This window comes from Crocuta crocuta, unplaced genomic scaffold (assembly GCF_008692635.1).
Source record: "Crocuta crocuta isolate KB4526 unplaced genomic scaffold, BGI_CrCroc_1.0 scaffold317, whole genome shotgun sequence".
NCBI classification, from domain to species: Eukaryota; Metazoa; Chordata; class Mammalia; order Carnivora; family Hyaenidae; genus Crocuta; species Crocuta crocuta.
In genome coordinates, this window is record NW_027530984.1 from 3205911 (window position 1) to 3233869 (window position 27959).

A 27959-nucleotide genomic window follows, 5' to 3' on the forward strand; every position below is an offset into this window, starting at 1 on the left:
TAAACTGATAAGGAGTAAGTTTCAGGATATATTGTTAAGTGAAACCCCACAGTGGTACATAGTAAGGACATAAAAGAATAGTTTACTTATTTTTTAATATTTTAAAAAATGTTTTATTTATTTCTGAGAGAGAGAGAGAGAGACAGTGTGAGAAGAGGGGGGTCAGAGAGAGAGGGAGACCCAGAATCTGAAACCGGCTCCAGGCTCTGAGCTAACTGTCAGCATAGAGCCCAACGTGAGACTCGAATCCACAAACTGCGAGACTGTGACCTGAGCCAAAGTCGGACGCTTAACCAACTGAGCCACCGAGGCGCCCCAAGAGTAGTTTTAAATATTGAACTTGACATAGTAGGTTTGTTGTTAGTACTGTTATTGGTGCAGAAATTCTAAAACTCTGTTTTGTATATTGTATGATAGAGCAAATGGTACATATATTGATGTTAGGTAGCAGTGTTCTCAAAGTGGAAGATGTGAAGTGTGTATATGAAATGAAGAAAGGTGAGGAAGAAGCCTTATGGTAATGGATTTGATTTAGAGGCAAAGTTTGAATGCTTTGTTAAAAAAAAAAAATCTAGCCCTATTCACTGAAAGAGCCTAGAAGAATGATATTCCAGTAAAAATAAATATATTTTGGTTTATAAGTACCATTACCCACAGGGACAGTAACAACAAAACAGGACTTCTTGTTTCTAAGTCTGGGATAGGGAAGGTACAAGGCAGACGTACCTTATTGTGTAAGAAAGTAAAGACATGCTCCAAATCTGTTGGAACATGTCAAAAAGACACAGGAGTTGGGCTTTCAGGGGCTCCTACTGGCAAAATTTAGGACAATGTGAGAACGAAAAAGAAAAATGATGGTAATGGGTTGTAAAAAGTTAAATAAGAAAAGAAGCCATGAACCTAGGGTGACACTTTTAAATAAAAGGAATAAAATCTTCTTCACAGCAGAAGGCTGTCTCAAAATGTAATAATGAAAGTAGAAAAATCACCTTTTTGCAGTAGCTAATGTAATAAGTGATTCAGGCGAGAATATATAGATGTAAAAGCCATTGTGTAAAAGGCGAAGAGGATATTAGTTGTAAAGGTAGAATTGTAGCTTTATAATGGAACTATCCAGGGTATTTTTGGACAGCTGGGTACATTTACATGTGGATGTTACATTTGATAATATTACTACACCAATGTTCAATTTTGGGGTGTCTGAAAATGGTGTTGTGGTTATGTAGAAGAGTATTCTTGTTTTTATTCCTAAGATACATACTGAAGTACTTAGGGGTGAAGTGCCTATATTACTTTCATATGGTTGAGCCAAAAAAAAACCAAACAAACAAACATATAGTTATACAGACAAAGGAAATGTCATTAAAAAAAAAGGTTACCATTTGGTAGAAGCAAAGGGTATGCACACGGTCATCATGCTGTTCTTTCAACCTTTTTCATAAGTTTAATATTTTCCCATAGGTAAAGTTAGAAAATCGTAAACTCAATGGCAAGAGTAAAACAAGCCAAAATGTATTGCCTGGTTGCAGAAATTAGAGTGGTAGAGTTTAGGTAAAAATTTTAGGAATATTCATTTAATATTTAACTGCATGAGTTAAGAGCAAATATAGTAACTCGTGAACAAGAAGGCATTTCCGTTTGGATCATCATCAGTTTTGCCATACACTCCACATAGACTTAGATCTCATGTGCCCGCACCCTTGAAAATCTGCAGACATTGCCGTTGTTTACATCAATATCACCTTCTTCAAATCAATTCCGTGTTTTCTGAACCAAATGGAAGAAGTCTGAAGACAAATAGTATGAAAAGAATCAAATGATAAGTGGCTCCAATCATTTTCAAATTGAAGTGATTTGAAATACTGTATCAGTTTGACATAGTCCACTGGAGTGAGGCTATCCCTTTAGATGTTTAGAAACAATATTAGATGTTAGTGTACATTTTTCTAGGGTAGTTTAGACGTGTTTATGCCTGCCGATAAAGAGGTAAACCCAAAGGCCTTTATAGGTTTCTCCATGGGCAAAGAGTTTAGTACTTCCACATATAAACAGTGATAAAGATGATGAAGTTGTCTCTACTCTTTGCCTTTGATTCATAGGAAAATAATTAAAGTAGCCACCTCAAAAAGCTAATTTACCATGGAAATTCAAATAATGAATTTCGGTGGCAATGAAGAATTTCATTGCCAAAGGTTCAAATGTCACAAATGTGATGTTATTAAAATTTACCATAAAATATATTTTTTAAAGATATATGCAGTAAATTTAAAAACTGTGCTTTTATACACATTTTGAGAAGGGCTCCTTCTAATGGCATCTTGATTTATCCTACTTTGTCAGCAGCCAAATTAAAGTCTTCCAGCTAAATTTACCCATGTGACCTTACAGACAAACTGAGACTACATACAAGTCAAGTCAAAGTATGGATTACATTATTACTATAGTGATGAGCATATGATGAAGGAGAAAACCCAGAGTACCAATAAAATCACAGCAGAAAATATCCATTACTTTCCTATGATCAACCAGGCCTATGTCGCAGATGTTGTTTTCCATTGTGTTTCCATTAGGACTAAAATTGAATACAGTGTAAGGCCCATTATTTCATGGTTCCTTATTGCATTAATTTCGATAGAAGACAGGCTAAATCATGTTTCCAGAGCATAACACATATAGAAAACAAGCTGGATATAACTCCATTAGTTTAAAAGTGGATAGCAAATCAAATCCCTCCTATGTGATTTTTGAAAACACAGTAAAATGCTTTTCATAGGAGCTTGATGAAACTTAGATGAATATTCACCCTAGAGTAAAATATAGTTTTGAAGAGTGATGGGAAGTACCTGTAAAAGTAATCAAACTAACCACTGGATGGCACCGTGACTACATTAGATTGTGTTGGCAAAACCATGTATTTGTCTCTAAAAACTCTCACATTTTTAGCAGCAAGCTCCCATCAGATGACACCAATCCCTGTTCCTAATCATAAAGATGTTGAAGCAATAGAATTTTTGAAGAAACCAAAGTGACTTGGCGACACCATTCCTAAAGGCTGAAAATGATTAAATGATGCCAACCTCCTACCCCGTCAACAGTTTCCTGGAGCTGCTCTCTCAAACCATTGTTTTCTTAATCTTTGCTATTGATGCTTTGCACATCCCTTTTCTTATTCAGACTGCCCTTCTTTTTCCCAGGTCACTTACACTCTGGTCTGCTCCCTTATTAGTGTATCATGCATAGCCTGTTACCAACGAGCTGCATTTTATTGCACCTTGTAACAAATCCTCAAATCTTTCTTCTAAACTCTACCTTTTATTCATTCAAACCTGATTTTCTCCTGATGTCTCCTAGCCTCCTCTTTTAAGGCCAAGAGAATAGCTGGGCCTGTTACTGGTTCCTCAGTACTACTTCTAGACAATTCTCCACCAGCACTTTACCGCTTACCTTTCTTCATTAGCATCACAAACGATTTCTAGGATGGGTGTCCAGCCTCCTCCACCAGCTTATATACTGAATTTTGCTAACGTCCTTGAGTGATTTCAGTCTCTGGATGAGCCTCTGCAAAAATTTTTTTTTTTTGCTAAATTTTAATTTCTAATTATAGTTTGAGTTTCATCTCTGGGCATTGCTCCATTTTCCATATTACACATTCCAAAATTCTTTCTTTCACTGCAGCCTTCTGTTTTATTTTTTTCCCTATACATTTATTCATTTTCTCATTCTCTACCCCTCTACTCTGTGACACAGGTACTGAGTTGTTTTTTGTTTTGTTTTGTTTTTGTTTTCTTTGGTCCAGAAGCTAAGCTGAACTGCACCACATCTATTTTAATAATATACCATCTCCACAGAATGTCACACCCACTGAAACATACACCACATGTGCTTGCTAATCTTAAACACCTCATGATGACTGGCTATTACTTGCCTTCTAACTATTAATAAAGACAGTCTTCAATCATTTCTAAGTTCATTAGAAATTCATTTCATTGTCACCTGGGGTCTTCTTTACTGCTTGGGAATTCTGGCCATTTCTTCTGGACTTTCCTACCAGGCTCTCCATGGTAGCCTTGTTCTTCCATCTAGCTTAATTTATATTCCTCTTTTAAGCCTACCTAAGCTCCTACCTCCTTTCCGAATTATTTCCTGATCATGCAGCCATCTGGACTCTTCATCCTTTGAACTCCATGCATGTTACCTCCATTAGAACAAGATTACTTACTTTCACTTCGTGTATTCCCATCCTTTGAAGGGGAAATTTCCCCTGTATTTCTTACAGGAAAAAGTAAGGGAGAGAGACTTCCATCTTGTTGGCTCTCTTCCTCCATCCTCCCCAGGGGAGAAATGCCTGCCCTGATTGGTGAATCTGGGAGAAGAAATTTTTGAGCATGCTTGGCCTAGGGCATCTGGGGTTCTTACTATGTATGGGCTTGCCCACTGAGGGGTTGCATGCCATTGGACATGCAGTGAGGTTATAGAGGGCTACACTCTGCACTTGCAGATAGCATTGCAGATTTGAATTGTACGCTCAACTCAAAGAATTAGATTGAGGTTACACATTTAAGCCTCATAATGCAGTTATTATGCTTTCCAGAGCTATTTTAATCTATAGTAGCTTAATTCCTCATTTACCTCTCATAAGGTCCTGGACTTTAGAGGAAGTAGGTAGAGATGCAGTTAATCGGTCCCTTTAAATCCCAAGCATTTGTATGTCTTTCAGTCCACATCATTTTATTCATTAGGCATTTCTCTTATTAGATACAAAAATCCTTTTCTGAGGGCAAAAAGTCTTACTCATCTGTGTTATACGTACTAGAATCTTGACATCTATTCATTGACCTATGATGCCAATGTGGAAAAGGCATCTAGAATTTGAGACTGTATTGTTGACAAATGATCACACTATTTTCAAGGGAAGGCATTTCTGCCTTAGGCTTGAAAGAAAATGTCTTACTCTGTAAAAATAATAACTGAGAGAAGTGCAGAATACATCTTGGAAGTTCTAGAATCAAAACTGATTGAGAATGAAGAACTGTAATTAACTAGAAAATTGGTAAATCCTAAACGGAATGTACAATATTTCTTAGATCAAATTTAATTCAGAGCATTATCAATATTTTCATATTAGATTGACCATGTGTAAAACTAATCCTAGTCTCTAGAAAAAAGTCTAAGAAAGCAAAAGAAACCAAACCCAATAATAAGAGCAAACCCTCACCCCACCAAAGATCTAACCTTTTCCAATTACCAAGTCCTGCTTTTAAATAAAGATCAAAGTTCACCTCATCACAGAAACTGTCTTCATAATTTTTCACAATGATTTTATTCTTTTGTTGTCAACAAATGTTTTATTACTTTAAAGACACTTAAAAATGAAGGCCTAATATACCACAAGTTAGATTACTCAATGTATGTACTTTGAAAATAATTTAAAATATGTGAAATTTAGGCATTTAGTTCAAAGCATTTAGAACTATTTTACAAGCAATCGGTAAGTTACAAAACTCCAGTGAATTAAAATGTTGCAAAATTTGAAATGTCTACATCTTTATTTAGAAATTATAGAGGCACATTTTCAAATTCATTTTGAATTTTTCAGTGTTGAAAGCTTTTTTCCTTTATTGTAGAAATGAAGAAAAATGGTATAGGTTTGCATGATGATTCAATAAAGATGGTTCAGAAATACCAGATTTCCTTAAATTCAGAAATCTTAGTTATCACCTTCTGAGTCTTTATACTACTAATATTATTTAAGTACTTTTTCAACACTCTTGCAGGGCTCAAACCCACAAACCGTGAGATCATGACCTGAGCCGAAGTCGGACGTTTAACCGACTGAGGCATCCAGGTGCCCCTTGAGTCTCTCTTCCAGAGAGGGCTTTAAAATTCTGTTTGCATCAATATATCTGGGAAATTTCCAAGTCCTTCTTCTCACAGGTTCATGGGAAAATAATAAATAGGTAGCTAAATAAGATTGTATATATTTCTATTTTACCCTGAATACATTTCTTATAATCTCTTTAGATTTTAAGATATTTTCAAATGTTTTGTTAAAGTTGTTTGTTTGTTTGTTTAGAGATACAAAGAATGTGAGCAGGGTAGGGCCAGAGAGAGAGAGGGAGACACAGAATCCAAAGCAGACTTCAGGCTCTGAGCTGTCAGCACAGGGCCCGATGCTGGCTTGAATTCATGGACCATGAGGTCATGACCTGAGCCAAAGTTGGATGCTTAATTGACTGAGCCACCCAGGCACACTTAAGTTTTTTTTTTCATACCATTTATACTTTAGGCCTTCCAGAAGTCAGGGATGTACATATTTTGTATGAGTCCTCAAGTGACAGGTTGCACGTTTACTACTCTTTATACAATTTGATAATTACTGTTGCCTACTTAACTTTATGTGTGTGAATTTTTAGAGCCGTTAAAAAAATAAGTATTATTTAAAAGAGAGAGGCAGACAGACTGGCACTAATGGGTTAATAGCTCTAGAGTTTTAAGGATGGCATTTTTTAGAAAGACATTTGCAAATGCAGAAAAATCACTGACTTCCTACTGTCCCTTGATTCATCCATAATTTCATTGGGACTCTCATTTAAAAGTATAGACATTGTTGAAAATCCATTTAATTTGCCATTCACAAAAGCATTCAACTGGTGATTGCTGCAAACAGGGAAAATTGCTGCTCAGGTATTCAAGATGCCTTGAAAAGAATATTGAAAACTTTAAAGAAAGGAAACTAATGGCCCAAAGGATATGAAAAAGCTGTGTAGAAATGTTACTGTTTATTATTGTTGAAGCCTAACAACATTAGAAACCAGTATCTGCTAATTAAGGTAGACTTGCAAATAATTAGCGTTTCATCTTATATACATTCAATAAACAGGAGTTATGACTTCAAAAATAACATCCTTGTTAACCTCAAATAGTATAACATACCCAAGCTCAAATATTTCTAAGAATAAAGCTATAGTCTGAAACATTTCTTTCATTTAAAGACAATTTAGAAAATCATGCATTTTTTTAACCATAACACACACTGTCCCTTGTCTTCCTAGTGACTATATTGAAAATATTTAAAAATGTAAAATTGAAATGTGAAAAAGATGTCTTTATTCCATAAATATTAACGGTTCACCAGTAAGAACTAGCAGTATTCTGTGGGAAAGAGAAAGTAATTAAATTTAGTGTAGGATGTTCTATCTTTGCCAAATCGAAATATCACTTGGTGGGTTTATTAAAAAGGAAGCTTCTTGACTTACTGAATACTATTGCTTACATTTTGAGTTCCAAGTATTTCTCTGGCACAGTTTTGGTTACATTTGTTCATTAAAACAACCTAGTGAGTTATAGATGAAAAAACTGAGGCTCGGTGACAACTGTCACTCAATTAAGGCTTTATCCTAGATCTCGTTGATTCTACTAAGCTCCATGACTCTTCACATGTCTAAATGAGTCACTAGAAGTATAAGAACTTCAGTGTGTGTGTGTGGGAGGGGGCAATGGGAGGGATGTTAGACCTTAGCATAATGTCTTCTTAATTCCTTGTTTTAATTCTCATTTATTGGAATTTAGGGAAAGTATGGCTACATATATATGGTCCCTGACATTTTAGTCCTCTAACATTTATTTTTTGTAAAAATAAAGACCAGTTTCTATGTATTAGGCTCAGTAAGTTTCAATAAGACAATCTTGAAAAAGTCATTTGATATTCATCTTATGCTTCTTTATATTATAAAACATTGTAAGTTTCACATTGAGGGTGGAGAAGGAATCACACATATACACTCTTTTATAGTATACATTTTAACTTCGTCCCTCTCCCCAAAATACACACTTTTTCTCACCTATAAATCAGGGTATAATACAGTGTTTTGTATACAATATTGTACATACAATTTGTACACAATGTTTGTATACAATACTTAAGTATTATGAATGCTAGATGACAGATTTAACGATTAAAGTGGCACATAGCATGAATAAATTTTTGGTTTTGTTGATTTCTTTTATATCTTTAAGAGACCCAAAGTGTGCCTTTCTTATTCTTGAAATGATCAGGTGTTCAAGGCCAGGAATTGCCCACCATTTCTCTACCCTCTCCGTAGAGACACTGAGATGGTTACTTGATAAGAACTCAATGAAGAACTCACTGCAGGTGCCTAACCTTTCTAAATAGATGTTGTAATCAAACAATTGTATTTATTTTGTTATAAATGCCATTCCTTCAAGTTCATTATATTTTATAAATACTCTACTAACAACATATTAATATCGTGCTTCCTTGTTCACAAAGCACTTTCATTCTAGAGTTCATTATGTTTGGGGTGGTTTACAAAACAGCAGTAGAAATTCTGCTTCTTTTACATATAAAAAAAGTGAAACATAGAGTAATTAGATTTGAATGATTTTCTCAAGAGAACCCTACTAGTAAATCTAAGATTTTCTGACACTGAGTCCAAGTGCCCTTCTACTGTGCCAACGCAGTCTCTGAAAATCCTTCCCCTAGAATTTAACTAACTTTGTATGGTATCTGTTGTGCTTTCATGTACATTATCTGATTTGATCCTCACAAAACCCAGGACGAGAGGTGTTTTTATACCTGTTTTGATGTCCATTGAGTTTCTGTAACTGGAAGAACAACATGTTATGAGCCAGGATTTAGGGCTTCTTGTAACGCTACTGAAGCATTACTAGAGCATCACAGAAAATAAAATTAAGTGAAATTTTGGTCTAAAGAGATGACCTAGATGGCTACTCAATACCCTATTTTTTCTCCCTAAAATATTCTTCTTTAGAATATCATCTTTGTCTTCTAAGTAGTCACTGTAGTGAGTATATCAATATAGAGTTGGTTCTTCCCTGCATAGAATATGATAGGACTTTTCCCCCTAAGGTCAGGAACATGACAGGGATGTCCCCTCGCACCACTGTTGTTCAACGTAATACTGGGAGTCCTAGTGTCAGGAATCAGACAACACAAAGAAATAAGAGACATTCAAATTGCAACGTAGGAGTCAAACTTTCACTCTTCACAGATGATGTGATACGCTTATGTGGAAAACCCAAAACACTCCACCAGAACACTGCTAGAACTGATACATGAATTTAGCAGTCACAGGTTATAAAATCAACTTAACAAAAGTCAGTTGCATTTCTATAGAGCAATAATGAAGCAGCAGAAAAGAAATCAAGAAATTCATCCCATTTATAATTGCACCAAAAGACATAAAATACCTAGAAATAAACCTAACCCAAAAGGTAAAAGATCTATACACTGAAAACTATATAGAAAGCTTATGAAATTGAAGAAGAGGCAAAGAAATGCAAAAACATTTCATGTTCATGGATTGGAAGAACAAATATTTTAAAAATGTTGATATTACTCAAAGCAATCTACACATTCAATGCAATCCCTATCAAAATAACCCCAGCATTCTTCACAGAGCTAGAACAAACAATTTTAAAATTTGTATGGAACCAGAAAAGACCCTGAATAGTCAAAGCAATCCTGAAAAAGAAAACAAAACCTGGAGACAGCACAGTTCCAAACTTCAAGCGCTATTACAAAACTGTAACCATTAACACATTATGGTACTGGTACAAAAACAGACATATAGAGCAATGGAACAGAATAGAGAAGCCGGAAATGGACCCACAAATGTTATGGCCAGCTAACCTTTGACAAAGCCAGAAAGAATATCCAATGGAAAAAAGACAGTCTCTTCAGCAAATGGTGTTGGGAAAACTGGACCATTTTCTTACACCATACACAAAAATAAACCAAAAATGGATGAAAGACTTAACCGTAAGATAGGAAGCCATCAAATCCTAGAGGAGAAAACAGGCAAGAACCTCTTTGACCTTGGCCACAGCAACTTCTTACTAGACACGTTTCCAGAGGCAAGAGAAACAAAAGCAAAAATGAACTATTGGGACCTCATCAAGATAAAAAGCTTCTGCACGGCAAAGGAAACAATCAGCAAAACTAAAAGGCAACTGACAGAATGGGAGAATATATTTGCAAACGACATACCAGATGAAGAACTAGTTTCCCTTTATCCTTATGAATAATTTATCAAACTCAACACCCAAAAAACAAATAATCCAGTGAAGAAAGGGGCAGAAGGCATGAATAGACACTTTTCCAAAGAAGACATTCTGATGGCTAAGAGACACATGAAAAGATACTCAACATTACTTACCATCAGGGAAATATAAATCAAAGCCCCAATGAGATACCACCTCACACCTATCAGAATGGCTAAAATTAACAACTCAGGAAACAAAAGATGTTGGTGAAGATATGGAGAAAAGGGAACACTTCGGCATTGTTGGTGGGAATGCAAACTGGTGCAACTACTCTGGAAAAGAGTATGGAGTTTCCACAAAAAATTAAAAATAGAATTACCCTACAATTCAGTAATGGCACTACTAGGTATTTATCAGAAGGATACAAAAATGTTGATTCAAAGGGGCACATACACCCCAATGTTTATAGCAGCACTATCAACAATAGCCAAATTATGGAAAGAGCCCAAATGTCCATCAATTGATAAATGGATAAAGATGATGTGGTGTATATATATATACACAGTGGAATACTATGTGATCAAAAAGACTGAAATCTTGCCATTTGCAACATGTGGATGGAACTAGAATGTATTATGCTGAGTGAAATAAGTCAGGGAAAGACAAAAACCATATGATTTCACTCATGTGGAGTTTAAGAAACAACAGATGAACATAGGGAAAGGGAAGGAAAATAAGAAAAACAAAGAGAGAGGCAAACCATAAGAGACTCTTAAATACAGAGAACAAACTAAGGGTTGTTGGAGTAGAGGTGGGTAGAGGGATGGGTTAAATGGGTGATTGGTACTAAGGAGGACACTTGTTGGGATCAGCACTGAGTGTTATATGTAAGTAATGAATCACTAAGTTCTACCCCTAAAACTATTATTCCACTATATGTTGACTAACCTGGATTTAAATAAAATTAAATACATATATATGTGTACATATATATATATATAGAATTATATATTTAACATTTTTAGGTAATTATAAAATTAAATTCACTTTACCATTAAAAGATCTTTTTATTATACATTATTTTCACATTTTACTGTTAAATTATTTGGGCAAAGAAAAAATCAGTTATGAATTCTATTCTATGCATTGCATTACATGTTTATGTTTATTATTGGTGTATTCTATTATTATTACTACTACAATTATTATGGTAGAATTGAAATTTTTAAAAAGTTACCAGTAGAATTTTTTATAGACTCTGACCACTGGTATGTATTTAAAAATTCTAAGTTGTTTTCTGAAAAGTTGTATCAAATGGTGTTGTGTGGGGGCACCTGGGTGGCTCAGTCTATTGAATGTTTGACTCTTGGTTTTGGCTCAAGTCATGATCTTGTGGTTCGTGGGTTCGAGCCCCACATTGGGCTCTGAGCTGACAGTGCAGAACCTGCTTGGGATTCTCTCTCCACTCTGACCCTCTCCCAGTCTCTCTCTCTCTCTTTCTATGTCTCTCTCAAAATAAACATTTTTTTAAAAGTGGTATTTTGAAAAGGCAGGTCTTATGGCTCTTCAGTTCTAGATGACATAAAAAAGGTAAATTTTTCTGTAAGTCTTGGTCCATGTTTTGTATAATCAATCTGGGAACATCCAAGTTGATGAATCTGGCATAGTATCCAACTTTGATTTTAGTCTTTGGTTTGCATTTCCATTTGAAAAGAAAGAATAATGATTTCTTGTAAACAGCAATATGTTTTTATTTAAGAAATGAGGCGGTCAGAATGAGAAAAGGTAAGGGAGACTTGATCAATTCAGTGGGTAAACTTTTCTTAAGTAATTAGACTTCAGGCTGAAGTAGCTAAAGAAGGGTTCCTATAATTGTTTAAAAGAAAATGCGTTTGGGGCGCCTGGGTGGCTTAGTCGGTTAAGCGTCCGACTTTCACTTAGGTCATGATCTCGCGGTTCGTGGGTTCAAGCCCCGCGTCGGGCTCTGTGCTGACTGCCAGCTCAGAGCCTGGAGCCTGTTTCAGTCTGTGACTCCCTCTCTCTCTGACCCTCCCCTGCTCACGCTCTCTCTCTCTCTCTCTCTCTCTCTCCTAGAAATAAATAAAACATTAAAAAACATGTGTTTTAGTGCTCCTCCCATTGTATATATTTAATGTATATCTTTATAAACAGTGGAGTAGGTGGATAATGCAGTTTCCATTTAATATGTACTCATTAGCCATAGACTAGGCTAGGAAAAGATTGTTGTGTCACGAGGATTAAAAACAAGCTGATTAATATTCACTTATTTAGGAATGGGAGTCAGGTCTTCAAACAGCAAGTGCTTGATGATAAAAGCTCTTGAGTTATAATAAGGATAAATAATTGTTCCAAATTGCCATCTTCCACTGCAATCAAGACAAATTTCTTAGGCGTCTGCTCAAAGGATAAATTCTCACTAAAATACATTTTAATAGAAGAATCTTCACAGCACAACTATCATATAAAATCAATCATACTTTCCTTAAAGAATATAGAACATTAGAAATTTTGGAGTAAGTTTAGTGAACAAAATCTTTCCAACGCTGTTATAAATATGAATTGGGATGGCGCCCAGCCCACCAAGAAAAACAAGTTTTTATTTGTGAAGAATCTTCTTGAGCTACAAATATGTAATAAATGTGCTATTTAAATAGCATGTAAGTTATATAATTAACAGTTCTTTCTAAGTGTTCAATTATCATTTTCAGCCATAAATAACATTAGAAAGTTAAAAATTGTTTCTAAAGATAAATGTAGAAACTGTGTCACCCAGAAAAAAATTCCTTTAAATTCGCTATTTTTAAACACAAAGTGATATCCTTAAGCAAAATTTTGAGGATGATGAAGAAAAAAACCCATTATTACTGTTTTTCTTGTACAAAGATCCAATACAGAATATCTGTTCACCCCTATCTCTTATTAAATGTATCCTGACTCTTGTACAAAAAACAAATGATAGCCGAAAGCTTACTGCTGTAGCTTCTTAACTTTATGAAATTGTTAATGAGTAAAAATGTATACTTCCATCAGCATAAATTTAGGTATCTACCAGTGTTCTGTCTATATCGTCATTTTCTCTTGTGCCTTTGCCGTTTTTCATTTATTAAATTGAAAACCCAATATTTCTTGATTCACTTAAAATCTAAATTTAAATCTAATCAATGTACTTTCCAAAGCAAACAGTGCCTGTTCCTGCATGCCCCATCTGATGGGAAACTAAGTTTTGGACTTGTTAAAAAATGGCTAAACATTGAATTCCCAAAAAACAAGGGGCTCCACAGACATTAAAGCCACTGAGAAATGTCATTACTGAGAATTTCTCTTTACACTGTGTTTCACTGGGTGTGCTCCAAAGCAGATTAACAAACATGGTACCTTTGTGATTCTCATCTAGTCTATGACGGCTGACCCTGATGTAAGTGGTCAATTTGTGAATATTTATTCTTACATGCACTTTAATGTTGTAAAGCAATTTTTTGCACACTTCTTGTGATGTTTTTGTAAAACGAATGGAGGACTAAAAGGACAATTTAATTTAGATGAATTTGTAGTTGGTGGAACAATAGAAGATCAAAACAGAACAAAAATAACAAAAAAAGAAAAGGACACACCAACTTCTTCCTGAATGCTTCCAAACTAAGTGGTTCTTCATAGCACTCCCTTGTTAGACCAGTAATTCATCACTGATGGTAAAGTACCAATATTTCTTATTTACTTTAAAAATTATATCTGATTTGATGTCCCTGTGATAACATCAAGTTTATTTCCTTCTCTCTCTCTCTCTGTGTGTGTGTGTGTGTGTGTGTGTGTGTATCCATATCTCTATCTTTATATGGAAAAGAAGTTGCATAATTGACCGACGTGGGGATTTATGAAGTAGTGCTGGTGGAAAATACCATCATAATCTGTGTCATGGTAGAAAAAAGGTAAAAAGTCACACCTTGGTGGTATAGCCCAACTTTCTCTCTCCTTCAATATTTTACCAACAANTATTTACTTTAAAAATTATATCTGATTTGACGTCCCTGTGATAACATCAAGTTTATTTCCTTCTCTCTCTCTCTCTCTCTCTCTCTGTGTGTGTGTGTGTGTGTGTGTGTGTGTATCCATTGCTCTATCTTTATATGGAAAAGAAGTTGCATAATTGACCGACGTGGGGATTTATGAAGTAGTGCTGGTGGAAAATACCATCATAATCTGTGTCATGGTAGAAAAAAGGTAAAAAGTCACACCTTGGTGGTATAGCCCAACTTTCTCTCTCCTTCAATATTTTACCAACAACCTGGTTGAAGAAATGAAGGTAAAGAAATCACACAACTAACAGATTGTTAAGGATTTAAAAAATGTCTGAAAACGTTCTCCCTTTGACTTAAAACAGTTAATAAGTAGAAGCCTAAGAGTAGACTACCAGGGTGTTCCTATTTTAAGGTTTGATACACACCTGCCAAATAAGGCTTGGTCTGTCACAGAACTTGGGCTTGTTAGTGATTGTGGGTGTCACTGTCCAATTGGTAATTTATTTGACTAAATCAAAGGAAAGTCCAGTTGACCTGTCAAGGAATGAGAACAATGGCTAAGAGCAGGGTTTTCGGTGCAGATTGACTTAGCTGACAAATAGACCCAGACAATTACTAACCATGTAAGGCTACTCAATTCTTTATGTATCAGTAACTTGGCTATTAAGTATGTATACAAAGTCCTTCTTTAAGCATTGGTGTTCAGGAGTATGGGGGATGACTTATCTAAAATGCATGGTCCAGTGCTTTTGTGTACAGTGAAACCTTAGGAAGCATGAGCTGTCATTGATACTATAGCCTGCATAGTTTACTGAAAGAAAACCCCGTGGAGTACAAGACTCTAATCAGAGAAATTGCTACTCCTGGATTAGTCATCTTTCAAGCAGAGAAAGAAGAAGAACATGTTCTTTAATTTATGATCAAGTGTATATTTGCAGTTACCAGCAAGGAATTTTTTTTAATCAACACAAATATAGGAGAGAATTTATGAGCTAGAATTCTGGATAATGGCAGAAGAAGCCAATTAGCTGGGATCACTGAAATCTTACGTGTAAGCACACACCAGTGTGTGTGGCATTTCCCAGTGAATACGGGCAACTCAGGCAAATGTAAATAAAGTTGTGGTGATTTGTAGGAAATTGTGTGTGGGGGGTATACTCAAGGAAAAATGTAATATTCTAATTAGGGGTTAATTCTGCTTTGTATCTTTTGAAATGGCATACATCTTGGTGGACAAGATTTCCTCAGGAATATTCACTGTGTTTGAGAATAGCCCTTGGTATGAATTGCAGGTTTTTATACTTGAAACAGTGGAAAGAGGTAGACGATTGGAAACTCCACACAAATTTTAGAATACTGGGCCCAAATAAATAAAACAAAGTTTAATAAGGAAAATATGAAGTCTTTTAAAACCAAATGGTCGCAGCTCCACAAGTATTATATGTGTAAAGTTTATCTTGGAAGTTAATATATTATGAAAAACTAACGGTTTTTATTGACTAAAACTCCTTTAGGCAACAATGAAATGATGCAAATGTCCCTCAAAAGCTCCTGCGACACCAGATTACATGAGCAGCCACTGCTCAGTGCAAAGCCAGTTCCACTCCCAGAGGGAAGCTGCAAGATGGTTTAGCTTTCCTTGTCATATTTTAAGGGGAATGCTGACACAATGGATTCTGTCCAAAGGAAAGGAAAGTTTTGTAACTCCAGTGACGCAAACACTAGAAGGAACTGAGAAAATTAAACTTGGAGAATATAAGGCAAGGTGAGGTCTTCAATACTAAAGGTTGCGTGGTGGAAGCATAGTATAGTAGTAAATTGGTACCATTTTGTATTCATTTTACTTATAGGCAGTTTTCCTTTATGCTGCATAATTTAAGGAACTCTATTAAAATGCTACATGAAAGCTTCTCTTTCTAAGTTTCCACGTTCCCTTACAAAATCTGAAGATTTGGCAATGCAAGACTTTGAGGGGTAGTCGCCTTTTTGGATAGGACTTTACTCCCCATTTTCTCTATCCTCCTCAGCACTGGATTTAAGCTTCTTTTACTCTTACCATTACAATCACACTGTTGTTTTCTTATGGTAGCAAAACATTTCTTTGTTTCCATGTTTCAGTCACAAGTGGGAAAAATGAAAACAGAGGATCCCATATTTTAAGAAAACCTTTCTTTTGTAGAAGTCAAGGACACATCTTCATAGTCAAAAGAAGGGTGTCAGTGTCAAAAGCATACAATTCCAGATACCATTAGGTACAGATCCAGCTCAAGTCTCCTAAACACATGACTTGCGTGTGCCCTGTATAAGCACTTGGATTTGTTCCATGAGCTCCATAAAGAAGAGGAACAATGTATGAAATTATGGGAGGTTGTCTGTGTAGGCCGGGAGTATGTTATAAAGCACAGGGCTTTCAAGCAAGAGCCTTGCTTTGAAAGGCTTTCAATCCCCACTTAGCCACTTACTAGTTGTGTGATGCTGGGGAAGTTACCAAACCTCAGATTTTCCTCATTTGTAAAATGAATGTTTGATAATGTCTCCTGCAGTTATTTAAAAAAGTATTACAAATTTCAGATGTAAAATGTCTCATACATTTAAGATTCAATGAGTCATAGTTATTTAATCTCTTATTAGATAATATTATTTAGTATAAGATAGAACTGCTTTTTCCACCTAAATATAACTTAGTTTAAGGGACTGTGGTGAAACTATTTCTGCTCTCCTTTAATATTTTTCTCTTGGCAATCTTCATACCACAGCAGCATCTTTTACTATGAATAGATGACTCTCAAGTTTTTATCTCTAGATCTGAGCCATCTTCAGAAATGCGGACCTATATAGTCTAAACCACTCTTGGGTCATTTTTACTTGTATATCCTGGCAGCACTTTCAACACAGTGCACTGAGGATGGAAATTTCTACTCCTCCCCAACCAAACTGCTGCACTTCATAACTTCCCATATCACTTACTGGAACCAATTTCCTCCCAACTCTTAAGGATCATCAATATCAGGAGAGAAATTTTATCCTCAGAGTATGTCTTGAGAGCATCTCCTTTCATTTATTCCTAATTCTTTCTCCTGTTCAGTCTCATATTACTTCTTGGTCAGGCTTGTTTTTGGAGGTGGCTTCATCCGTTTCCATGGTTTCACTGACCACATCATCTGGGTGCTTCCCCAAATCCATATTTCTAGCCCTTTCCTCTTCCCTGAGCAGGGGCTGGGCACTTATTCCAACTACCTGTGGACATCCTTACTCGTAAGTCCTACTTTATTTCAACCTCAGCATGTCCCAAGACAAACTCATGATGTCCCTGCCCAACATGCTCTTCTTTGTTACCTTGTCTGCCATCTTAGACATTTAATGGTTATGCTTAAAGCCCTCTCCCTCACCATCTGCATTTAGTAACATGACAAAGCTAAGCAATTCTATGATCTAAATATCTTATATCTGTTATCATTTCTTTCCCCCAGTCATTACTGCTGTTTAGTCTCAACCTCATTATATTTCTGTATAACAACGTTCAATAAGTATTTGATCAATTTATGTTCTAAAATACTCAGTGACTGGGACCAGTAGTGAAATCTACTTTTGCTTGAGGAGTTATAACATAATTTTAAAATTGAAGTATAGTTGACATATTATTTTCATGTGTATAACCTAGTGATTTGACAATTCTATACATTACAAAATGTACACCATGATAAATGGCTACCATCTGTTACTGTAAAGTTACTGCAGTATTATTGACTATATTCCTTGTGCTGTACTTTTCATCCCTGGGACTTAATTATTTTCTAATTGGAAGTTTATACCTCTCAATCCCTTTCATGTACTTTGCCTGTTTTACCATCCTCCTCCCTCTGGCAACCACCAGTCTGTTCCCCACATTTGAGTCTGTTCCCCACATTTGAGTCTGTCTCTCTTTTATTGTGTAAGTTCTACACGTAAGTGAAATCATAGGGTATTTGTCTTTGTCTGACTTATTTCACTGAGCATATTGTTATTGCGAACATCTATGCTATTGCAAATGACAAGATTTCATTCTTTTTAGAGCTGAGTAACATTCCAGGGTGTATATATACCACATATTCTTTATTCATCTATTGATGGACATTTCAGTTGCTTCCATATCATAGCTACTGCAAATAATGCTACAATAAACAAAGGGGTGACCAGGACCAATAATTACACTGTTGCTTGAGTTATGATACCATATTTCATAGATTCTAGGATGCACTGTGAAACATCTGTGAAATTGAAATGCATCTTGTGATAGATGGTGTTTAACTGGAAGCATTTTTGTTTCTTAAATTCTTGTACTTCAAAATGAATGGCATCTTGGATTTGATGAAACATGCTAATGATTTTCTGAATACCTTCCCAGCCTCTCTGACTTTTCTGTTTTCTGTCTCTTCGATCCCCAGTGACTTTTTTGTTAGCAGTCTGAGCAAACCTTAGGAAACAAAGTACTGAACATGATATGTTTACATAATTCTTAAACCTATATAATTTTCACATTTTCTTTTTCCAGTGTTTGGTCAGAATCTGCCAGCCCGTATGTACCTCAACTTACTGTTTACCTCTCCTTACCTTTCTTGGAAATCACTGATGTCTATTGTTCATGGGATAAAAATCTAAACTTCCTTAGCATTAACATACAAGGCCCTTCCCCATCTGATCCTAAGGTAATTTCTCTGCCTTCCTTTGTCTTACACGCTGTAAGTGCCATCTTCATAGACTTTATCGATGTTTCTTGAACAAACTGTCATGCCCCAGGACATGCTACATGTTTGACTTGAAAGACTTTTCCATCAGTAAATTCAACCTATCTTTTAGAGAGTTGGGCTTTACACGATCTCTCAGAAGTGTTTCCCAGATCCCCTGAGTCACTGTCTCTCTTTTGTGTTTTATAGCAAAGTGGCTTTAAGTGTGAAATCTGGAGCCAGCCTGCCTGTGTTTGCATCCTGTAAGCTACAGCACTTACCGGCCTAATAAATTAGTAGTCACTTAACTTCTCTGTACCTCATTTTCTCCTTCAGCAAAATGGGGATAAAAATAGTAACTACCTAAAAGGTTGTTGAAAGAATTATGTGAGTTAATATATTCAAATCACTTAGGGGAGTTCTAGCTGAATAATAAAGGTACAGTTTTTAGTTTAATGCCCTATAATTATTTGCCTCCACAATTAAAGATCAAGTCTCTCCCTGATGAGGACAATATTTCTGCTTTTTTGTGTGTGTCTTCAACTGCCACTCTAGCTCCCGACTCGTGTCCACATTCCACAAGCATTTTAATGAATAATGTCATCAGCTAAACATTAAATACAAGTACAAATATATTAGGTCAAATGGATAAGTTATTTTTGTCAGATTCTGTGTACAGAGAGAGTTAAAAATGTTTAGGGTTTCATTAAAAGTGGGGGGTTTCTTGCCATCTACTACTTCAAATGGGCAGCATTAAAAGAGTGGCGGGATCTAACTGGTGTCTGAGGTCGCTATTTCAGTTCTCTCACCACCTGTCAGTTTGTCTTCTGCAGTTTTTAATTGCCCAAGGAGAGTGACCCGGTCAGAACTCCAACCAGCTGCATCGATGCAAAGGGTGAATGATAGTTATGCCTATAGAATGTGCTTTTAAAGGTCACAGCTCAAATGTTCCCTTACAATAAACCGCAAGCAGTTCACTTTGTCTTGTAGAACAAGCTTGCCTGACAGTAGAAGGGACAGGGTCCTCAGTGCTCTGGGGACAGAGATGACAGAGATGGAATGATGACTGAGCCTCATGATTGGGCCAGTGATCCCATATGAACTCTTCATCGTCCTCTTCTCCCCACCTTTCTCCAACACCAGTCCCTTCTCCTCCTCTCCATCCATCCATCTGTCTGTCCTGCTTGAGCCAATCCAGGAGGTCTGGACCCTTGGTGCCTGTCTTGGTGAGAGGAAAGGTGACCTGGAAGTGTTTGTGACACATGGCAGTAATGGTTGCCAAGGAGGACCCTTTTCTGAATGAAGCCACTGACTACATTTAACCAGGACTGTAAGCTGTACTAACTTTGTACTATTTTTGTATTAAATAAATGAACACAGAAATGAAAGAAATGGAACAGCCTGTATTTTTCATGCAAGTTGGGGTAAACATAGACTCTGAAGGCAATATACCTCAAAGCATTAAACATACACAATAGTTACCTTGTAAGAGCAAATGGGATATCAGGTGAGTTTTCAGTGATCTTCCCTGGTAAAAACGAGGCCAACTGGCCTAGTGCATTGATTATGGGCTGTATAGTCAGATAAACCTGTTTGAATTAGCCTCAAATTCTGCTATATCATTTTGAAAGACCCTACTGAGTCTCCACTTTGTTGTTTGTAAAAGGAGCAATGTTAGTAACCATCATGTCCAAGGCTGCTCTTAGTATGAGGTCATATATATAATACACGTGGCAAATAGTACGTAGGTGTATAATGACCAACCATTAGACTAACATGAATTTTAAGATGTGGTTCATCTAGAAATATTGGTTGGAGACTCAATATATGATTTAGTAATCTTCATGAATAAAATAATGGATAATAAGGCAAACAAATCATACACCCAAGTTATGTAATTGTTATCAAATTCCAATAGAATGGAAGTTAAAAATACTAATGTTCTATGCTATATGAAGGAGTACTCAGAAGGGTTTTTATTTCTTCTGCAATGGAGTCACCAATAAAACTTTGCCAGAGAAAAGTTTATTCCATTTTAATGTCCATTTTTAAAAAGCTATACTAGATGTTTCTAATTTTTCAAAAGAGTGCATTAATGGAATCATAACTCCGATAGGCTCTTTCCATATATAAAGTGCATTTAAAACACAATTTGTATTACTTAGAGACATGGCCCTGTGAATCTAGGATACCACTAAAGTATTCAAGATTTTAAACAAAAATATGTACAGTTGATTTGGTGCTGAGATGAAAAGAATTAAAAAAAACAACAAAGAAATCCAACCATATTTGGTTTGTTAATGCCTCAGAGACTATAGTTGTAGCTGAATATGTATTTTCATATTAAATAGTGGAATTCCTACATTTAGACCTCTGAATTTTTTGTAATAAAGAATGGCATCACTTCTGAAATTCAGAAACAGAGGCTATGTGACCCCTTTTGGCAGCCTAGTCCACTATTTTATTTTTTGATTAAATAATACTTTGTATGAAAATGAGCAATCTGGCTTTATTCCCATCTCGGGTTCTCCATGGCAATGGATATAGTTCTTTAGTATGTCCTTTAACAAGATGTCACATATTTCAAGTAGAACAATCTAATTTTTTCATTAACTTGATATGAACTTTTAATTTTTAATCTGAATTTAGCCAAATATTTATCTTTTTCTTGCTTATCAGAGTCTTACTATAAGGCTTCAGAGGAGTGGAATGGTGGTGCCACGGCCATCTACTGTTTTATATGGGAGGAGAGGAAATTTCCTGCCTCTTTTGGAAGTTTCTTGGTAGATGCATTCAGCAACGGGTACCTCTTAGTACAATGTAGTAAGTACAATGCAACTTCAGTGGCATGGAAGTTAGTCTTAGTCTGGATTGTGCTGTTGACTCTAAGAGCTCAAATCCATATGCTTTTCCTGTTGAACTTGTCCTCACAATTTCCCTGGTAAAGCTTTGAAGGCATTTGCCTTAGTATCCCTTGTTCAGGGCACTTCAAACACTCCCCATTGTTACTAGGTGGTCACAATTTTGGCATCACATGCTCCAATAGCAATATTTTTTCAATGCTTCACTCTACAAAATTTTTCCTGGTTTCTATCAAAGTGCACTATATAGGTACTCATTAGAAAAAACGTTATGATCTTTTCTCCTCTTAAACTTACCTGGAGTGGTATGGAGCAAGGACTTTGGAGTGTGGCTTAGCTTGCCTAGCTGCAAAACATGCTAGCTGTGAGACCCAGTATTTCACTTCTCCATCTCTCAGATTCCTTATTTGTTAAAGAAGGAGAAATCGTTTTGAGGATTAAGTAAAATTTCACTTGTAAAGCTCTTAGAAAAATGTAGCAAGCACTCAAGAAGTGTTAACTATTATTTCAAGGTGACAATGAAGTAATCCAGAATATATATATATACACACACATACATATATACACACGTATATATACATATATACATACATATATGTGTATACATATACACACACATATATATACATATGTTTTGTTTTTGGTAATTTCTCAAACCTTTGTTCTTGGATGGCTTAGTAATGTCCCTGGAATATCTTAACACTGACCTAAGGCCATAGACATTTAACCAGGAATCAGGTTAGAATTAATACAATCTTATAAACCTCAGTCAAGCTTCATACTAATAATTAGTAGAAAGTCATTAGAGACCATATAATACAGTGAGGCCTTCACTGGGCTTGATATTTATAAAGTTAGGGGCTCAATTCTCAGATTTGCCAATTAAAATCTGTTTGGCTTTAAAAGTTCTGTAATCCTTTGAACATCATTTTCCCTTACTATAAAATAGAGACATTATTATTAGCGCAGTAATTCATAGATGGTACATCATTTATGTTCAATTGGTAAACATTCAACTGAGGTTCGTTTTTGAACCTCAGATGTCTAACTGAATATATGGGTAGACCACAGAGAGAGAAATAGCACTGCCATAATGACTCATTTTAAGTAAAGATCCCTGAGCTTTCAAATTCCTTCAGAAACTGATGACAGCTGAATGATTTTTCATGTCAGAGAGCTTATCGGTGAAGTCTACCCAGTGAGGTAAATGCATTTGAAAATAACACCATTTCCGTAAAAGAAGGATTAACAATGCTATACAGTTTGAATCAACTTACTCTATGGCAGGATAATTTGTATATAAAACATATCATCTCTTCTTGTCTTATGTTTATCTTTCTAGTCATAATTAATGTGTCCCTGTTGTTCATAAATTGCCTTCTTAATCATAGCCATTCTAGAACATACCTGCATTAGGGTAGCCTATTAAAGTTGTAGCTCCAATTTTCTTATACATAGTTGGACAGAACAGAATTTTCCTGTCTGTTCACTGGATGTTTCCCCTACCCATAATTTCTGATGAAAGTGAGCCAGAGACAAAGGTTTATTGTTAAGTCTGAATCCAGGAGAATTGGGGCTCATTGGTATTCTATTAATTGTTGAGATTATAAGGACTATCTAGTTTATAATTTCCATTTTCCAGATGACAAAAACTGAGAAACCTGAGAAGTTAAGTCATTTGGCTAGTTCTCAGGCTCTGGCTAGAACTTAGCTCCACCTCTCCTAAACTCTCCTGACCTGCCCCAATCAGACTTCCTTGCAAGTGTGCTGCCCTGTAATTCATGCTTTGCATTGAGCCATTGATCCAGACTTGGGAAACAGGTGTTGGTGGTTCATTGTCCAACAATAGTTTGCCTTTCAAGTCTTATCCTTCTTTACATAAATGAGCAAAGTTGTGAGTCTGGGTGAAGCTACAAGTGCTACTTCAGTCATTAAGAAAAAAACAAACTAGATTTTTCTTTTATAATTAACAACCCCATGGTATTGAACCACCAAAATACTTCTCTCTCCCTTACATGAAAACTTTTTTTGTAGGCTCCTCTCTTTTGATCTATTGGAGCTTCCTTAGTATTTCTAAAATCCTGAGTTTTTCTTTTGGATTTAAGGAAAGTGCAAACTGGAACTTCCTATTTATAAAATGTGGTATGTTACTTGCCTAAAATTGGGAACATTCTTTTTTTTTCCCTTTAAAACATTTAGTAAATAGGGTACACTAAGTACTTACAGGAAAGAGTAGGGGTGGGCAAAGGCATTTTATAATCACTGGAAAAAATGAAAAACAAAAACACAACCCAGTTTGGGGCATTCATTTCATGCCAGAAATTAAATGAATTGAATGAAGTTGCTGAACAGACAATTTCAGGTAAAAGCGTTCCTGGGAAAATATGGCCTAAGATCTTGTATTCAAAAGGCAGATGATGTCCTATCATCCAGAAGCTTAAACAAGCTGTTCATGAAATTATTCCTATATTTGTTAAACACAAAACAATTCTTGGAGTAAAACATCCCCATAAAGGGGATGTGTTTTGAGGTGTGGTCTCCTTTAAAGAACTGTCATGAGAGTTCACCGGTGAAGTTAAGTGTCCAAATACTTAATAACTAGGGTGCGTGAAGCCACAAACTTTTCCAGTTCTGGAAAACTAAATAGACAATGGAGATTCAGAGAAAATGATGGATTTAAAAGCTCGTGCACGTGGCTGCCAGCCTCTGTGTGCTGTGCTGATCTTGCAAAATGGGCCCCCTGGTAGATCTTTCTAAGGTGTAGATGAAAGCCGTTTGTCAAGAGGCAGCTACAGACGTGACACTCCTGGTGAGACAGGGAGGGGCTGGAATGTGGCGCCACCACTGAGCTCAGGGTAAGTTCCCTGACCTGTCTTCACGTTACCTTGTGTGTAAGTGAGGAGAGTAGCATGGCTGGATGAAATCTAAGTTTTCTCCTAGGTCTAAATGTGTCTTTCTTCTTTTTACATGTTTTTCCTGCTTTTTATAAACCACTATCAGTAAATTAACTCCCATAGTTTAGCCCCAAAAGGAAAGCTTTTTGCTCTTTGCAAAAATTAGTATGTAATCGTTCCTCTTAAACCCAATCAGCTCCCCCTCCCACCCTGTTCTTCAAATGTTTATTATGCTCGCTTTTAAAATGTCTTCCAAATCATGTCCTCACCCTCTGCAGATAATTCCTCTCTCATAGAATAGAGATTTCTCTATATCATTCCTCACAAAATAGATAGGATAGATAGATCCTTACTTAGATAAGATGAGATTATATGAAAATAGATCATTCCTCACATAATGGGTAAGTACTCTCTCATCTGTTTTCTCTCAGAACAAATAGAGGCAAGTAGGCAGTAATTTCCTTGACATTGTGTATTTTTCAGCCACTTCTTCCTGCTCTACAAAGACATGAAATGATGCTGATTCGACCTTCCTTCCCATCCATGTCTATCTGCATTTTGCCCCTTTCTGCCTTTTTGCTGCTGCAGGATACTAGTCCTTTCTCTTTTCCTTATTTTCTCTTCAAACCCTTTTCCTTTGCTTTCCCTCCCTGCCCTCCACTCTACCAACTGTTCAAAACTCCCTCATGAAGCAGAATCAAGACCAAGATCACTCAGCTTCCTTGATCCTAAAACCCATTTAGAGTCCTCTGTGTATCTCTCTCCTCCTGGTCAAATTTCATAATGTATCTATTTCATCACCTAGATTTCTCTTCTTGACTCAATGAAGTCTGGATCCATGCCCTTTTCCTATACCATAACATCTTTTTTACAGGTTATCTAAGATGTCAGACTCAATATTTTCAAAAATCTATTTTCTTTGCTAAGTATTTTCTTTTTTTCTGGTACAAATTTTCCAAAGTTTATTTTACTTAGTTTTTCATACCCTCTGACACAGTCGACATTTTTCTCCTTCCAGGAATTGTTTCTCTTGTTTCCTCTATGTATCATTCTCTGCTTCTGCTGTTCTTCTTGCCTTCTGCTCACTCTTCCTCAGTTACTTCTCTTCCTGAGCACACAGAGTTCCTTTCTTGGCCCTTTTACTCTCTACACATTTCTTGGGCTATGTCTCATACACATGCCTCAATCTTCAACTCCATTCATGAGCCTCAAATTCCTTAGTCTTGAGCTCCAGATCATTTTCTCCCTTCTCTTGGCTACTCACCCTCCATATTTTTTTTGTACAAACAATAATATTATGCCTCCTACTATGTCCCTGCTCTCTTTCCCCCACTTCTTCTCCCAGCCCAACCAGAAACCCTAAAGACATCTGAGAGTCCTTTTTCTTTCACCATGCACATCCAGTCAGGATGATTATTTATCCTAAATATCTCTCAAGTTATCAGCTCCTTTCTATTCTTCTACTCTTAGGCTCAGCTTATCATCTCTTGACTGCATATGGACTGCCCATGAGTCTTGTCGCTATCCACCAAACTTCTATTGCCACTATGTGATATTTATAAAATTTCTAACCAAACCTCTAATCCTGCTGATTAAAAACCATGAATGGCTGACTCTCTTCAGAATCAAGTTCAGACTTATTTGCTTGATACACAATGCCCTTCAACAAAGTGGCTCCAACCCAACTCTTTTGTTTGGTTAGCACATATGAATCTAACATTACACTTTCAAATGACAAAAAAGATACTCCATTTCTTAATTGTCTTAAATTACTTTAAAACTGACTCCAGGCTTCCATCCTTCCTGGCAGGTAGCAATGTCAATCTCTGTAAATAGAAACTTTATCACCTCAAGTTTGTTCCAAAGTTCCAGAGATTTGCAGGATGCCAAAATCACAGAAGCTCATCTGGTCATAATTCATCTTCTCCTCCTAGTCACCCCTGAGGTGTCCATTGTTTTAGCCAGCAAGATCTATTGGTGGTTTTCTTTTCTCCATTCCATGCTTGGGGCACAGGAATCTTTGGTGAAGCTGGCAGCTTCAGGGTTTGTGGAATAGCCATTACCATCTTCCAAAGGTACTGCCAAACCAGCTCTTCTTATCTGTCTCAGTGACAATCTCTCCTTACTCTCTGCTTGTTCTCAAAAAGTATGCTTGCTTTAAGCTCCTTTTCCTGGATACTAAGCATATCCCTTCAATGTGTTGATATCATATCAATCATATCGTATCAAAAACAATAAGTGAAGAGGTGGGTAGGTAGATGGGTGAAATGGATGAAGGGAATTAAGAGGTCCAAACTCCTAGTTATAAAATAAGTCACAGAGATAAAAAGGTACAGCATAGGGAATATAGTTAATAAGATTGTAATGACATTGTATGGTGACAGATGGTGACTACACTTACTGTGATGAGCATGAGTAATGTATAGAATTGTTGAATCATTCTGTTGTACATCTGAAGCTAATATAACACCATATGTTAATTGTACTTCAATAAAAAATACTTCAAAAAACAAACAATAAGTGCTATTGACTTCTGGCTATTTCTCTTTTCTTCCTTGGGGAAAAAAAATCCCTCTAGGGCAAGAAATGGTTTACTCACTTTGACAGGGAAGGAAGTGTTCAGATGAAAATTAAAAATAACATCTCAACGAATATCCTGCATCATTGTTACTTCACAATCCCATGCATATTCTAGCCATTCCAGATTGCTTGCCATCAGTCTTACCTGATCTATGCTTTCTCACCTCTGGGTCTCTGTGTGTGTTACATTCAGTTTTCATTCCCTCCCTCCTCATGGCCATCTGGAATTCTCTTTATGACCTAGTTGAGTTCTCATTCAAAAATAGTCTAGTCTGGTTAAGTAACAGAACATCTTATTAATAGCTTTCATTCATTCACTCTCATTGATTCATGTATTCAACAAGATGCATAAAGTAGCTATTATGTGTCAGAAATGGTAGTAGGCACTAAAGATACTGTGGTAAACAAAAGAAGATATGGACCCTTGTAGAGTTTATGGTCTAATAGGAAGACAGATCTGAAAGGTAATTGCCAGGATGAGAGGTATTTTAACAGGGGTAGTTCAGTGTGCTTACAGTAGTATATTATAAGGGAATATAACCTAGTTTAGTGGTCCCTGAAGCAATGATGTTTAAGTACCTCCCTTATAGCACTCACTGTACTATTTTTTTATTTGCCACTTGTCTGTCTTTTCCATTAGATTGCGGGTTCTTTAAGGGCCAGGGCAAGGATTTGCATCTCTTTTAGATTTAAAAAAAAAAATGCATGTTGCAGTGATTCGAGAGACTATTTATAAAATTATTTTATGCTACTTCAGAGATAATTTAGGAAAAATCATGAAAGCCTTAAGAGCCATAAAAATGGGTCATTTTGCTTATGTAAATTATATATGACTAACAGGTCTTAGTGAGAAACTAT

At 36.2% G+C, this 27959-nt stretch overlaps 1 protein-coding gene and 1 long non-coding RNA gene across 5 annotated transcripts in view; both read right to left on the reverse strand.

The window, feature by feature from the left end:
* SYT1 (synaptotagmin 1) overlaps nucleotides 1-27959 on the reverse strand; it is a 552995-nt gene that overhangs the window by 241836 nt on the left and 283200 nt on the right. The window lies entirely within an intron of this gene.
* LOC144236573 (uncharacterized) lies at nucleotides 1559-27308 on the reverse strand. Of its 2 annotated transcripts, none has more exons than XR_013336616.1 (4): nucleotides 27247-27308; nucleotides 21925-22029; nucleotides 14489-14597; nucleotides 1559-1787 (listed from the first exon to the last, which is right to left on the reverse strand). It is a non-coding gene; the product is annotated as an uncharacterized LOC144236573 (long non-coding RNA). The 2 variants fall into 2 exon arrangements; XR_013336617.1 differs by lacking the exon at nucleotides 1559-1787 and adding an exon at nucleotides 12242-12413.